Here is a 16,842-nt window from a genome sequence, read left to right as displayed (position 1 = left end):
GTGGACAAATTAGCTCCAAGGTGTACCCACCACTATATCCAGGTTCAGATTCTTAATCTTCTAGAATATTCTTGAAGATTAGAAAAGTCCACTAAACTCATCCGAGTGGTCTATAAATTAAAATTGTATTCTCATCCAGTCTAATTCATGCTCCTCAAAGTCTATCGATTTATTGGATTGTGAACATTAGAGTTCAGAGGGTTTTAGGGCTGCTGGGCATTCATAGAGAACAAAATATTTGTTCTCTACGAATGAAATTTATTTTTTAATATTTGTCACATAGAGCATTGCACAGTGCTTTACATGATACACAAGTCCCTCCAAAATAGGTCCACTTGCAGGGTTGTTGTTGGTTGTTGCTGTGTGTCTGTTCTGCTCCTGCTGTCCTCTATATATCACAATGAGTACCAGCTCATAAAATATATGGCTCTTGAAGTACCGCCCTGATTGCCGACATTAGAGTACAGTAGTTTAGGCCTATTTAACACCATATACAGTTTACTTGAAACAATTTCATTTCATATATGAATGTTATTCATTATTAATTTTAATAATAACAACTGTACTGCATTAAAACTCCACAGCAGGTGGGATATCCAGTCTTTAAGTGATGACCTGATGAAATTTGCTTCTGGGTCCAAACTACATTTATAAAGGCTGTTGTGTTTTTAACATTTTTTAATGCTTTGAATTTTGTTCTATTTTACAGTGGTTTGTAAAAGTATTCGGCCCCCCTTGAACTTTCCCACATTTTGTCACATTACAGCCACAAACATGAATCAATTTTATTGGAATTCCACGTGAAAGACCGATACAAAGTGGTGTACACGTGAGAAGTGGAACGAAAATCATACATGATTCCAAACATTTTTTACAAATAAATATCTGAAAAGTTTGGCAAACAAGGAAAACTGAGAACATTTTTTATTTTCATTACTTCACTTTTGTTTCATAGCAGCCACGGGATGGCACCAGAGTCCAGTTAAAAAAACATGTGTTCATTGTAATAAGACAACGTGACCACTGACTGAGCCCACTGACACAGACTGCCTAAACAAATAGTCCGTGTTTATTTCCAAGAAACCTTTTGACATAACCTCAAAAAAGCGCGAGCTGGCAGTGGACTCCATAATTGGTCATAATGGCTCATTACCTGTGTGGACTCAGACTGTGGAGGCAATAGTAGATACAAAGAGTCAGCCACGCTGTTCAGCACAGAACTTACGGAGCACCAAAACTGCACACATTCCCTTTATCATGATGGCTCGTTTGAAATTTATTTAAAATACGTTTTGAGTTAAAGTTTAATTTTCTGAGTTAAACTCTGATACACCTGACCGTGTAAAATCTGACATTACTCAGATGTTAAAGATTATTTTCAAAAATGATTATCTAATAATTATCTAATAGAGGAAGTGTCTTGGTTACGTCTCTTGGATGAATGGATGACAGGGTGCTACAGCAGAGGCTTTCATCTGATTAATGCCAGATATTCATGAACTCATGCAGGGTTTAATTTTTACTGAAAGAATGTTAAATATCCAAAACCAGCTGTGTGGGTCTTTGTGCTGTCACTGTGAAATGTGGACTGTGCACCCCGCAGCTATGCAGGAGTTTCTTAAAGTGTCACTTCAGAGACGTCTATAGCTTGGACACATAGTATTTGCACACTGTTATAATGATTATTTGTTTGCATCTCTGCAGTGTTTTATGGTTAAATAAAAATCAAGTGCAAAACCCTTGAAATTGATCCAGTGGTTTGTGGTTAAAAAATAGCAGTTTTATAAGCTGAGGTTGTCCATTTTCTGACTTTCTTTATATTCTGATAGTTTGTAACAATCTGAAGTGCAAGAAGAATTGTGAAGTAATTTTAAAATATTGTTCCTAATTTAGGAACAACTCCAGCTGCTTCCATGTCTTGCATTAATATTTTAATAACTTCTCTGCTTATTGACAATTGTTCCTCAGATAATTATATTATCTCTATTTGTACGATACGACGAAGGGAAAAACAGGGTACCTTTTTGAAAGTCATGAAACACTTATGTAATTATTTATTTTTGCAAAATAGATGCCTTATACTCTGTGCTTTTTCAAAGATAATGACACTTGAAGTTCATATGAAAGCACTGGGGTGTAACATTATTGGAGATTATGAAGATATTAACAAACTGTAAAGATATAAGTGCTTTGATATCTATATATAAATTTGGATGCACAGAAATGCCTGAAAGCAGTGAAATAAAGGAATAAAAAGATTTCAGATGATTAATTCAGGGGGTCTGTCTAGCCATCCATCCATTTTAACATTATTAAAATAGAGTCATACAAGGTTCAAATGCAACGTCAAGAATAAAACACAGTGAGACATGGTCAAAGAAAGACACTCTATAAGAAGTCCCACGATATGAGCAAATGTATGTAAGGAGATACTGTAGCAGAAAGGCAGCTTCACATCTTCGCCATGTTGGCGATGACTGGAACGAAAAAACAGTCAAACAAGAGCTTTAAGCTTTTCTGCAAATACTTTTCATGTGTTTGTGTTTGCACGTATCTTTTATCTTCTTTATTGTCAGACAGTTAAACACCAGCAAGGCTGCAGCTGAAAGAACAAACGAGAAAGTCTTTTAAACATTACTTTAATGAAATGCTCAATCATGATGAATCAGATTCTCCTGCGTCTTAAGAAAGTAAAAGTAAACTTAATGAAAGTTAAAAAAAAGGGTGAAAACTAGCGTATGTGGATAAATCTGGTATATTTACATGATGAATTCAATACACATTCATATTTGACTCTGCTGCTTTGTCAACAGCAGCTGTGTTGCTTCCAGTCAGTATCACGTGCTGAGCTCTTGTGCCCTCCTCCTCCTTTGCATCTTTTCAACATTTTCATGTACAAAAATGTTGATGCACAAAATCTGCCATAAAAATTCTCATACAACAATATTGTTTTTTGCTTATTTTTTCATAATGACTCATCATCATCATAATCATCTTTGTTTAGATGCAAGAAGAATCATATAGAAATGAAAAAGGTATAAATCTTCTGATCAAACCTGCTGGGACTGTGTGAGGTCCTGAGGCTAAGAGTAAGGATTTATCCACAGGAGAGCTGCGTTCTTACAAACCATCCCACTGTGTAAACCTGACATCTGTGGAACAGCTGAGCTGTATGATGTGTACAAGGACACAAAACATTATTTAGCATCAGATCCTGAGCCCTCCATGTGTTAATCAAGAAACTGCTGCTGTGCTACATCCATAAATAATGAATAAATTAGGAGCTAAAGCTAAAAGGACAGTTTATTTGTACCATCTTCATGTCAACACATTCAAGAACATCACAGATGAAAGAAACATTAAAAACTTCCACACTACATAAAGCAGGAAAAATAGTTTTTCTTTCAGGTGGTTTCAGAAAAGACAAAAACATCAAACAGCTCCAAGACTCTCTTTGAAAGAACTAAAAACCTTTATTCTCATGGTCCAATCATGAGTGAACTCCCCGATGAAGCCTTGTGTGCTAAAACATGTCAGAGTTTTAAAGGTTAAACATGAGTTTCCAAAACGTTTTGCTGGAGAACAATGAACTATTTGACTGAGTTTCAATTATTTACAGACGAGCAAAACCAGGACAGAGAAAAAAGGACAAAACTGACTCAGTAAAACGACAGAAAATAAGATCCCATGTAAATCTGTATTATGTCGAAGTTCAGCCCAGCAACCAGTTCAGTTCAACACAAGTTTAAATGATTCTATCTGAACTCTGTGGAGCCTGATCTCAAGCTTTATGAGTCTGACACTGAAACCAGAGGATCTTTCTGTCTCTTCAGATTCACTGTGATCCAGTGATGGGAGTGATTTCAGCCCTGAGTGATAACGCTGATGTTTGCACAGAGCAGACAATGAGGTGAATGTTTGGGCACATTGGTAACAGTGAAACAGTTTATTAGTAACGTGGGATCGTTTGTGTGTGGAGTATGAACTGAGATTCCTGAAGCTCTTGTCACACTGGTCACAGCTGTAGTTTCCTTCCATGTGTGTACGTTCATGAATGTTACGATGATCTGATCGTGGGAAACTTTTGTCACAGTGTCTGCACTTGTATGGTTTCTCTCCTGTGTGGACTCGTTTGTGTGTTTTAAGCCCCCATGCAGTGGTGAAGGATGACCCACACTGATCACAGAGGTGTTTTTTGACCCCACTGTGAATCAGTTCATGTCGTTTTAAGTCACGTGATGTGGTGAAGCTTCTCCCACATTCTTTGCAGTATTTCAGTTTGTCTCCAGTGTGTCTACATTGATGTATTTTTAGGGCAACTTGCCAACTGAAACTTTTTCCACAGAGGTCACAACGGAAGTCTTTCCCACCACCACAGTGATGACAGGGTTGAGAACTGGATCCATCTGTGTCGCTCTGCTTCTAAACAAAGACACAAAGACAGTGTAAGTCAGTCCTTCAACATTTTTATCCTGAACGTCGCCTGAAATAAAGAGTATCTCTGCAGACGTCCAATTACATTTTACTGTTTCAGTTAACACACTCAGTTTACTGGGCTGCAATAACTACAATACTACCACCATAATACTACAGTAATACTAAAATCATAACTGAAATGAAAATCTGAATAATCACTCAGAGCTGCTTTTCCATGCAGTAGAATTGCTAACATGCTAACACAATTTAATGAGCAGAGTTGTTCCAAACAGTCAGGCTAAAATGACAAGATAACAATATAAATACATACCTCACAGTAACTGCACTTGTAGAGTCTCTTTCTGGTGTGGATCTGTTGGTGTCGTCTCAGGTAATGTGGAACTTTAAAAGTCTTCTCACACAGGTCACATTTATGAGGTCTCTCCTCAGTGTGGGTAAACATGTGTCGTTGTAACTGTGTGTCTGTTATAAACTCTTTGCCACACTGTTCACAGCAGTAGACATCATGTCTGGTGTGAATGCGTAGATGTGTATTTCGGTGCCCTCTCCGGCTGAAAGTTTTTCCACAAATGTCACAGCTGTATGCCTTAATTCCAGAGTGGGTAACTAGATGATTCTGTAAGCTGCTACTGTGAGTAAAAGCTCTGCCACACTGATCACAGCTGTATGCTTTAACTCCACTGTGGATGAGTTGGTGTGTTTTTAGGGAACGCTTCCAGGAAAAAGACTTTCCACACAAGTCACAGCTGAACGGTCTCTCTCCAGTGTGGATGGCCTGATGACGTTTTAGTGAACCTTTCAAAGTAAAACCCTTCCCACACTCGTCACAGGTGTATGTTTTCTCTCTCTTTCTTCTGTGAGGTTTGTCGGCCTCCTGAGAGCGCTGAGTTCTCGCTCCATGTTGGTCCTGCAGTGACAGAGATACAAACAGAGGCAGTGAGTGAAATGCAGTCGTGGAACAAACTCAACCTTCAAACTCCCTCCATTAACACTAGTTTTAAACCTGAAGGTGGAGTGTGGCACCAAACACCTTAAAGGTCTCTTATCCCCACCTGCTGGTAGTTCATGCCCATCCCTCCTGATTGTACACAAACACACACACACACACACACACACACACACACACACACACACAGTTGTTGTTTCTAATACATATTTCTATAATTTTTATAGATTTATACATAATTATTCAGTGATAATAAATCCTATATTTGTCTATTTCTTTATTCAAAAGGAACCCCATTAGCTTCCACAACAGATGTTGCTCGTCTTCCGTCAAATACAATCACATAAAATATTATACAATAAAGTGGATTCAAGATATCCACATAATTTGGCTCTTACATCCACAGTGAGGTTTCACAATTAAAATATAAGGAATCACTAATAACAGTAACAATAACAATAATAATAATAATAATAATAATATCAATAACATTGAGGCACATTACACAAATTTCAAAAACAAATCATCTCTTACAATATTACAACAACTAAAAGTTCTGTAAATCGGCTTTTAAATGTTCTTTGAAGTTTTGAATAGTTGCTAATTCTCTAATGTTATAAGGCAATTTATTCCACTTGAAAGTTGCTCTAAATATAACAGTTTTACAAAAAGTTACTTTTAACTCGAGGATTTACTAAATTGCAGTTTGTTGAAAATCGTGTAATATCATTATGTATTTCATCTGGATACTGCAGCTGAGCAGAAATAAATGTGGTGTGTTTAACAGAATTGCGTTCTTTATAACTACAAGTAAGCCATAGAATATTTTAGCCAGTACAGGAAGCCAAGAAAGTTGATAATGCATTTTATCGATATTAGTATTAGAGATGGCACGATGCCAGTTTTTAATGTCCAATACCGATTCTGATCATCGCCAGAGCACCACTTCCTGCCATAAAGGACATCTACAGGAAGCGGTGTCTGAAAAGGGCTGGGAAAATCATCAAAGACCCCAGTCACCCATCACATGGACTCTTCACCGTCCTGCCCTCTGGGAGGCGCTACAGGAGCCTCCGGACCATTGACTGTAGAAAACATGGACGACGCCACAGCTCCCCAAAAATGAAGCCAAAACGTCTCTATCGCCCCCTGGTGTCTGGCTGCAGTATAGGTCATAAACCCCGCCTCCTCCATGTTAGCGGATGGGACTGGGGTCAGACTAAAATAAATTTATTCTCCTCAGATAATTTCTTTCCAAAGATTCTTTCTTTTGTTATCAATAGTTCTCATCATGCTGATTGTTGTCCAAGGGGTCTCCTTTCCCATAAGTTTGATTCTAATTCCTACCGCGGTGATGTTAAATTGGGGTGAAACGTCATCATAGCAGCTTTGACTGGCAGCTGCAGTCATGGAGAAACTTGCGTATCTGTGTTCGCGAATAGCAGATAGAGCGTAGGCTCTGAGAGGCGGGCCAGTGTTTATGCTACGAAAACACGACTGAGTGTTTTAACCTGACAGCCTGAGGTGTTCTTCAGTAAACTGGACTACCCGACTGAAGGACCCGAGGCCCCGCTGCACTTTTTCGGTAAGTTAATCGTGTTTGTAAGCTAATCCGTAACTACCGTCCTTAGCTAGGTCCTGAGACCTAGCTAGCTAAAATGAGCACTCGGCTGTCAGGGTTCGTTTAGCTAATCTGTGCAGGTGAATGAACTTACTAAAGAAATCAAGAGAAACGTTCCGGGCTAATCAGTCACTAATTACTGTACTTTTATTACAAGTATTATACTGTAAAAGCAACAGGCTGCACCCTGCTGCAGCTCCTGTGCAGAGCTGAATATTAAATATGTGCAAACAACAGCATGTTTTCAGTCTCTTGCCACATCTTTTTAAAAGCTTGTACTTCAGTAACTCCTCATTAATCAGGAACTATGGATTAAAGTACTGTAGTGTACTGTAATACTGAAAAAATGTAAGAGAAGAACTTCAGATCCTGAGTGTGTGAGGACAGAAGAATCAGCTTTATTTCAATATTGAGGGATAAAATTTATATCTGAGTTTGATGGTTCTGTTCTCTTTGTGATTACAGGAGCTGCCCTCAGATTCAGACCTCAGCACCACCCAGTGACAGCAGACAGATCATCCAACATGTTCACTGCAAAATGAACTGATGAAAACAGTACAAAGGTTAAAGTACCACATGTGCTGTAGTGAAAGCTGCAGCTTTATTGATAAAGTTAAAGACAAAAAAACAAAAGGATTAATCACTCATGTAACTGTGTCACTATATATCAGCATTAACAGGACCTCAGTTTGGTGTTTCACAAAGCTGCTGATCTCAGACCTGCACAGCTTCCGTTTTAAACACTTGATGTACTCAGCTGCATGAAGAGCATATGAGATTTTCTCTGACACAATTAAATAAAACCTGATGAAGGTCAAAGGTCGTCACTTGTATGTTGAACTACAAACTTGTCATCTGGAATTCTTTCACAGTTTTTTGCAGATAGTGTGTTATTTACCATAAAATGATTCAGAGTTATTCATACCAGAGTAACCAGAGAGGATCATATATTTTTAAATATATAACTTTCTACAGGACTGAATATAATATCTTTATGTAAAAGTCTGGAGCCTCTGGGGAGTATTCGAGTATTTATAACATTACACAAACCAAAGGTCTCCATCACAGTGTTCATGAAATGCTGGGTTTATCCATCTCCTGGGGCGGGCCTACAGAGGAGTGCTGAAGATTTCCCTGTGAGGGAGCTGCTGGTGAAGATCATGAGTCCTGCTTGATCAATGCCATGAGCTTCAGTCTTCCTGGTGTTTCTTAAATGAAGTCTCTCTCAGTGGGTCAACAGAACTTCTGGCACAGGACAGCTGTGATGAAAGAAAGGGAAGACGTTTCTCCAAACCTCTGGACCCAGGAAACCCAGCTTGGCCTGGTGGTCCCCCTCACTAGTTTCTCTCCAGGGTGAATGTAGCTGTGGATATAATGTGGACTCTATTATTAAATGAAAAGAACAAATTAGACTACACTACTGAAACGTTCTGCTGCTGTTTTTAAAGTTTCCATGTTTCCAGGATGTAGAGGGCTCTGAAGATTTAAACCGTTTTAGATCCATTACACTCACAGTCTTATGTTAAAATCTCAAAGGACAGCATTATATTTTTGATATTAACAGTAACTCTGGGCCTCTGTAGAGTGTGCAGCTGATCTCATCGCTGTCTAAAAATGGATAAAAACAAACATAAGAAGTGCTGAATCCTTCAATAACACAGACTATTAGATTAACAGGTGTGTAGCATCGCTAACTAGCTAGCAACAAGCCTCCAACACAGCGCGTATGCTAGCGGCTAATCTAGCTAACGAATTAACAACAAAGTGATTTTAGAACTATAAGATGATAAGCTGTGCGTCTTGTTTTATAACAGTGACATGGTTGTATTTACCTTAATTAAACGAGTCGTCAGTCGCGGTAAACCAGCAAAAAAACTCGAGCAGCCGGGCTACGTAAAAAGTGTAGGGGGGCGTGTTTGCAGTCATGTCCAGCGGGTGTGTGGGCGGGAGCGTTACACAGTCGCTCCACCTCAAGTCACTACTGTGCAGACTCTGGCTCCAAATTTGCAAGATGGCAGCCTCCACAAGCGGGGTATTTTGCCTTCATTTTTGCACAATGGTAGGAGGCGGAGTCGCGTCGTCCATGTTTTCTACAGTCAATGGGCTCCATACTGCACTGAACAGTCAAAGTGTCTCATATGTTCATCTGACAAGTAAAAGAACACATTTTTGCTTCCCGAGGTGGGAAACTTATTGGAAACAAACACAAAAGGTTTAAGCATCGATACAAAATGTAGCAGTATAGCAGGAGAGACTGAGGCCTGTTATTAGAATCAAATGCCCAGTCGGTCGACACACCAATACACACACACACACACACACACACACACACACACACACACACAGACTGAACAGGCTGATCAGAAGGGCCAGCTCTGTTCTAGGATGCCCTCTGGACCCAGTGGAGGTGGTGAGTGACAGGAGAATGGTGGCTAAGCTGTCATCCCTGATGGACAACATCTCCTACCCCATGCGGGAGACTGCGATAGCCCTGAGCAGCTCCTTCAGTGGCAGGCTGCGGCACCCACGGTGTGGGACGGAGAGACTTCGCAGGTCTTTCCTCCCCACTGCTGTCATACTCCACAACAAAGACTTCAACTGATCACACATGTGTAATAACACTAAGTGCAATACTCTTTTTCTGAAAAAGTTGTATTTTTTACTCAGTTGTATAAAGCATTTGCATTCTATTTTTATCCTATTGTATATTTTATTCTATTTATTCTACTGTATATAGTATTTTATTTTATTCTATTCTTTACAGTTGTGTACAGTATTCTTATTTCTATTCTATTCTATTCTTATTGTATTCTAATTTTGCTATATAACATTTGCACTGTCCACTTCCTGCTGTGACAAAACAAATTTCCCACGTGTGGGACTAATAAAGGTTATCTTATCTTATCTTATTGTATCTTACGCACGCACACGCACACACACATACGTCCACATATGTGTGTGTGTGTGTGTGTGTGTGTATGTGGTGTTAAATAGGCCTATACTACTGTGCTGTGATGTCGCTCGTAAGGGTGAAACTCATTGTGAAACGTTTGAGAACCACTGCTACAGAACAATGGAGATTTCCGTTATATGGTAACACCTGCAACTCACGTGACGCCTAGAATTGTACAATACTGATGCTTGAGAGCGTGCGTGTGATGCAAGTATGTGTAGAGTGTTGAGCGCGTGATCAGTGGTGAGAAAAACAACTCACGAAACTTGACCTTTCTATACTCGTGGCTCACTTGCACTTCTAATCTATTCGTTTGCACACTTACACACACACAGCTGTGGTTTCCTGTTTTGCTACACTCTGGAGAGCCTCGCCTTTAACGGTCTTCTCTCACAGAGAGCAACAGAAAACTTCAGTCAGAAAACTTCGAAAAACTCGAGATTGACTGAACTCAGTTCAAAGTTACCTTGGCACTTACCTTTAGATGTGAGAGGTAGTGATGGTCCGCTTGAAGCTGACGCTCCGGTGCGTGTGTCAAAAAGATCAACACGCTGCTTCAGAAGCACTGTGTCGAGGCTTGATTCGTTTGGCCAGAGTCACGTGATTAGTGACGTCTGAAGTTTCATTTAGAACGTACTTTTTTTTTTCTTTTTTTTTAAAGTTTGACGAGCATCTTGACTTTTGGTCTTTGGATATTAACAGTCCTGGGTATGTGACTTCTTGTTTAACAGAAATGTTACAGATAGCATTTGCACTGCAGTCTTTAATTGCTAGTAATTGACATTGTTAGAGTGAATTGTTAAATGTTTGTCATTTTTATGCTTACCATCCATTTCTACATTGTTTAACTGTAGGATGAAAGGAATTCCACAGTCCCCTCCCCAGATTCTCGAGGTTCTGGGTGAGGGGCTGTAGTCTTTTATTACAGGCAACATCCTTGTGAAGGTCTCTTTGATGTAAGCTTCCTGCCCAGCAGGAGGTCACACACACACACACACACACACACACACACACACACATTCTTACTTATATACAGAAGTTCACACATATACATACAATGCCTTAGAACCATGTGGGCGTTGCTTTGCTGTGTTTTGTGTGAACTGTCTCTCAATAAAAGGCAGCGAGAGGAGGCCATCGTCAGGGTCATTCGTGATGAGCTAAGATACCGACGAGGCCTCCCTTGCGCAAGTAAACGATCGAACGCTGTTGCCTTGTTTTTCTTTCACGGGAATAAGTCCTGGATACAGCAGGGTCTGAGTTTAGACCCAACAGACATTTTTTAGATTTAGACATAAACCAGACTCAGAGAAATCACTAATAACCAGGGGCGGATCTAGAGAAATTTTCTTGGGGTGGCATGAGGGTGGCAAAGAAATCAAATGGGGTGGCAAAATCAAAGCCCTTTTTTTCCAAACACATATGCAGGTGGTTACATATGGTTATAATGATTCAAATGCAGTAAGTACACGCGTTTTTCATATAAATATAGTCTATAACTTAATTATTGTCTGTAGCCCACATAATTAAACACTTTAGTTACATAAAACACGTGAGTTTCTATTTTATGTACTGTATAGCCTGTATAATAAATAAATATGTAGCCCAATCAGTATAGAATCCAGAAGATTACACAACAACGGGCGGTTTATTTACAAACACAAGTCAAACTTAAGTTTCACACTGTTTTTTGTTAGAAAACAATCACATTGTTACATGCTTAAATTACACAAAATGTCAGAAATCTGCACTGTCATGAACGAAAATTTAAACCTAATTTTTCATGATTTGTTGGATTAACCCTCTGAGGTCCGAAATACCACCGGCCATTTTTGACTCCTTTTGAGTTTATGTTTGTATTTCACCCTCAGATTGTTTCATTTTATTTTTTTCCCCTTGCCTTGTTTGGTATCACCCTGGGGCGCCTCTGTCAGTGCGCCCCAGGGTGGCTGTGGCTACAATCTAGCTTGCCATCACCAGTGTGTGAATGTGTGTGAATGGGTGAATGACTGGTTGTGTAAAGCGCTTTGGGGTCCTTAGGGACTAGTAAAGTGCTGTACAAATACAGGCCATTTACCATTTACCATTTACAGCGCAACTGAATTTAGGTGTTTTTTTTTTTTGTTTTTTCGCTGACATACTGCATTAGTATTACTGATCTGAAATCACAAAAAGAACTTAAAATCCTAGTAATATTTTTTTACTGTAAAAAAGCCACAGACATGTTGAGTCAATTTTTATAACTTGAAATGCAGATATATAAAATGTACATTTTGTAAACATATACTGTCACGGGCTGCGATGGCAGACTGTGGAGTGGCAGTGAAAGTAGGGCCCAAACGCGAGACTCTTAGTGAAGGACAGTGGATTTATTTAGAGGGGGTGGAAAACACACAACTATATACAAAATCCCGGTGCTGGACGTGGGCGGCGTGGAGGGCGCGCTGGACGTGGGCGGCGTGAAGGTCCCTCCGGCACGCCGAGGTCTTCCACTGGCAACGCGCGCTCCTCCCGCTCGCCGAGCTCTTTGAGCTCCTCCGCTGGCGGCGCCGTTCCCTCCGGCTCTTTGAGCTCCTCCGCTGGCGGCACCGGTCCCTCCGGCTGTTTGAGCTCCTCCGGCACGGGCTCCTCCCGCTCGCCGAGCTCTTTGAGCTCCTCCGCTGGCGGCGCCGGTCCCTCCGGCTGTTTGAGCTCCTCCGGCGCGGGCTCCTCCGGCTCGCTGAGCTCCTCTGCAGGCGGCGCGGGCTGCGGCGTGGGCTCCTCCGGCTGCGCTGCAGCTACAGATGGTTGATCCGAAGGTGAAGATGGTGATGTGCAGGTGGTGGAGATGATGGTAGAGTAGGTGATGTGGATGGTGAAGCTGAGAGTGCTGCGGTCGCTGCAGTGTGATGGGACGCTGGTGGAGAAGCAGCTGCAGAGGGCGGAGGTGATGATGCTATGACAGCTACTTGCGGTAGACTGGACCGCGATGCAGGAACAACAGGCGGGTGAACTGACGGCAGAGTAGGTCCAGCAGGTGTATCGACCTCCAACTGAGGATGAAGATGAGAGGCTGACTGGACTAAAGACTGAGTTACTAGCTGGGCAGCAGGCTGTGCTACGGCTACCGGCTGTGCTACGGGTATCGGCTACCGCGAGCGTCGCTTCTTGACGATGCCGGGGCCGGTGTGTCAGGCTGAGGTTCCACCAGCTGGTCGGGCTGAAAAGCAGCCTGTTTAGGAGAATAGAGGTGGAGAGTGTTAAGCAAAAAATCCGCCACGATCGGGTAGAGAGAGTCTATAACCCAGGGGAAACAAAGAAGCATCTCCTGCAATCCCTTCTCCACAGCGCGATGAAACTCCTCTCCGGGCGTATTTATCCATATGTGGCACCCTGAGTATTTTGAGCATTAAGAACAAGTCTCAGATGTGTTCCTTTTGTGTTCGTGTCCCCCCCAATCATCTTTTTTGCTATTTGTTGTGACAATAGTTTGCATCATAACACAGAGCGAAAAGCTCATTTGCTCCCACCTGATGTGATGTTTGGGCGATATTTAGTTTCGCCAGTAGGTGGCAGTGGCGGCTCAGCCAAACAGGTAACTGGTAAAATAATCTCTCACAAAAGTAACGCAGGCCAGTTATTACAATGGAAGCCACCAGTAACACTGAACTGTTTTGCTGTGTTTCAGGTGAGAGCGATATACAAGCACTACATACATTTATGTAGAGTTGATGCTTATTTAACATGTTTGGAGTATTAATTCTTGTTTCTATGGTGTTTAATGTGAGGGAATAAGGGAGTTGTGTCACGTTATCTGTGGGTAATGCTTGTAACGTTTGTGTGCTAGCTAAGTCATGTTAGCCTCCTGCATTAATCTCTGTAACCGTGTTGTTCCATCAGTAATGTGAAAGGAAACTGTTAGCTGGTTTCAGTTAAAGTTATAGGAAATAGACCAGGCAGTATATGTTATGTTGTCTATTGTTTACTGGTCATTTTCTTTGTGTGTTAAGGGCTGATTAATACAGGGCCATTACACGTAATGCAAAAAAAGTAACGCAGGCCAGTTATTACAATGGAAGCCGCCAGTAACACTGAACTGTTTTGCTGTGTTTCAGCGCAATAAACCTTCATGTGCACCTGGATGAACCTTATCTTCCTTCAGTGTGTAACACATAGGTCACACAGCTTATTAACTTTGCCAGTTACCTCCCTCTTGAGCTTCTCCATTGAGTCCGCTGGGTCCATAATGGCTGGATCCTTCTGTCACGGGCTGCGATGGCAGACCGTGGAGTGGCAGTGAAAGTAGGGCCCAAACGCGAGACTCTTAGTGAAGGACAGTGGATTTATTTACAGGGGGTGGAAAACACACAACTATATACAAAATCCCGGCACTGTGGTCCCGTGGCGATTCTCCCTGAATCCCACACAGTGCAGATGTTCGTGAACGGTGAAAAGTGGCGACTCCAAAAACTCCCACACCGTGACTTCCAAAAACACACTCCGCTCCAGATTCCTGGTAACACAAACACATTCAAGTTAGCAGGGAATCTACGTTCTTGAAGGTTTATATCAAGTCTACGGCTGTACTGACGAGTTCCGGCTCAAGGATCCAGCATCGGCCTCTTCTTCTTCTTCTTCAGTCAAGTTTAACGGCAGCTTGCATCCAAAACTGTTGCATTACTGCCATCTCCTGGCTGTTAATCGTCCGTCACTCCTGAATCCTTAGATCCTCTTGATGAGACCAGTATTTCTCAAAAAACGAAAAACCACCACTTTCCCTTCACCATGACTTAACTCATTAACCACTTGTTCAAACGTAAGTTCCCTTCCACCACTCATTTCACCCCACATCACCCTCCTGTGCCTTGCATACTTCCTACAACTAAGGAGTACATGCTCAACCGTCTCCATATCAGTGCACCCATCACACAACCCAGTCGGATGTTTACCTATCCTAAAAAGAGTACCATTTAAAAAGCAGTGGCCCGTTCGTATTCTACTAATAACAACCTCCTCTTGTCTCTTTAATCCGCTACTCCTCTTTGCTTCTATTGTGTGTTGTACCCTATACAAATGTCTCCCTTTTGTGTCAGTATCCCATGCCATTTGCCATAAGTTCTTACTTTCTGTCCAAACTATACTTTTCCCTTCAGATTTTGACAATGGTATCTGTACATCTATGTCGACTCTTTTAACAGCTGTTTTGGCCAACCTATCTGCGCTTTCATTACCCAAAATACCCACATGAGCCGGAGTCCACATTATTACCACATGTTTATTTTGGTCAGACAGTCTATGATGAGCAAAAAGAATGTCATACAGAATTTGCTGATGGGTAGTTGTGTATCCTTGTTCAATACTTAATAATGCGGACAATGAATCACTGCATATCAGTACTTTGGAGACTCTGCTGTCTTCCACCCATTCTAGAGCCAGCAGTATGGCATACAATTCAACTGCATATACACCCAGACGAGTTGATGTTCTTTTCGCAATCTTAATATTTAACTCTGGAATTACCACTGCTACACTAGTTGCTTCAGTTTTAGGATCTTTTGACCCATCTGTATACACCTGTACAAAGTCACTGTAGTTACTCTCCAATCTGTTATAGAATTTTTGACAAATATCTGTGGTCACTTTCCTTTTTTTAGTGTCCGTTAACGATCTGTCTACGTCAATATATTTCAATGTCCATATGGGTCGTAAAGGCCACAACACTGTCTGATGGAAGTCTTTGTCATACACTTTAAAAGTTCGTGCTCTATCATCCCCAACCCACCCAAAACTATTTTTAAAAACCTTTCCTCTTTCCCAACAAGTCCCTAACACTTTCTTAACAGGATGGTTTTCGTCATGACCTTTCAAATTTATCCAGTAATTAACCAACAGCTGTTGCCTTCTAATATACAGCGGCATTTCTCCCGATTCCACTTGCAGAGCACATATCGGTGTTGTTTTAACTGCCCCTAAGCAAAGTCTCAGTGCTCGAGCTTGAATTACATCCAGCATCTTCAAGGAAGTCTTAGCCGCTGATCCATATACCACACACCCATAATCCAATCTTGATCGAATCATCGTGAGATAAATACTCTTAAGTGCAGCAAAATTAGCACCCCATGTCAGTCCCGCTAAACACCTCAAAATATTAAGAACCTTTTTACTTTTCCCCACAACGTGCTTTATGTGATGTTTCCAAGTTAATCTCTTGTCAAAAACCACACCCAAAAAACGAAAACAATCCACCCTTTCTAACTCTTTCCCATACAAGTATAACCGTTTATTTCCCCCAATTTTCTTATTTGTGAAAAACATTACTTTAGTTTTCTCAACAGAAAATTTAAAACCCCATTCTACACCCCACTTTTCTACTTTACCTATCCCCTCTTGAAGTTTCCTGACGAGATGGTCAACATTCTTCCCCCTCACCCATAATGCTCCATCGTCAGCAAAAAGTGATTTACCATAACTTCCAGACACATCTTTAAAAATATCATTGATCATAAGTGAGAAAACCGTTGGACTAACTACACTTCCCTGAGGAGTTCTATTTTCTATCACACACGGCTCAGAAACATGCGACCCTATTTTAACTTGAATTGTTCTGTCACATAAAAAGTCTAACACCCAATTAAACATATTTCCTCCTATCCCTGCTTCATGTAGCTTAATTAGTAGACCATCTCTCCAAAGCATATCATATGCCTTTTCTACATCAAAGAAGACAGCAACCACCACCTCTGTATTAACTTGCGCCTTCCTGATATCATCTTCCAGACATAAGACAGGATCCATCGTCCCTCTTCCTCTACGAAAACCACTCTGATAGGGGGCTAAGACATTTCTTGACTCTAAAAAGTGAATCAATCTCCCATTCACCATCCGTTCCATTAGCTTACACATATT

The 16,842-nt window shown here is 41.1% G+C and overlaps 1 protein-coding gene and 1 long non-coding RNA gene across 3 annotated transcripts in view; both read right to left on the bottom strand.

Moving 5' to 3' along the window:
- LOC109199679 (eotaxin) overlaps window positions 1-16,842 on the bottom strand; it is a 367,879-nt gene that overhangs the window by 223,327 nt on the left and 127,710 nt on the right. The gene's annotated exons all lie outside the window — the stretch shown is intronic.
- LOC109199681 (uncharacterized) lies at window positions 4,308-10,586 on the bottom strand. Its single transcript, XR_002059992.2, has 3 exons — window positions 10,436-10,586; window positions 4,748-5,344; window positions 4,308-4,422 (listed from the first exon to the last, which is right to left on the bottom strand). It is a non-coding gene; the product is annotated as an uncharacterized LOC109199681 (long non-coding RNA).

Source organism: Oreochromis niloticus, unplaced genomic scaffold (assembly GCF_001858045.2).
Source record: "Oreochromis niloticus isolate F11D_XX unplaced genomic scaffold, O_niloticus_UMD_NMBU tig00000795_pilon, whole genome shotgun sequence".
NCBI classification, from domain to species: domain Eukaryota; kingdom Metazoa; phylum Chordata; class Actinopteri; order Cichliformes; family Cichlidae; genus Oreochromis; species Oreochromis niloticus.
Note: the sequence above shows the minus strand (reverse complement) of the source record. Positions and strands in the feature narration are given on the sequence as shown.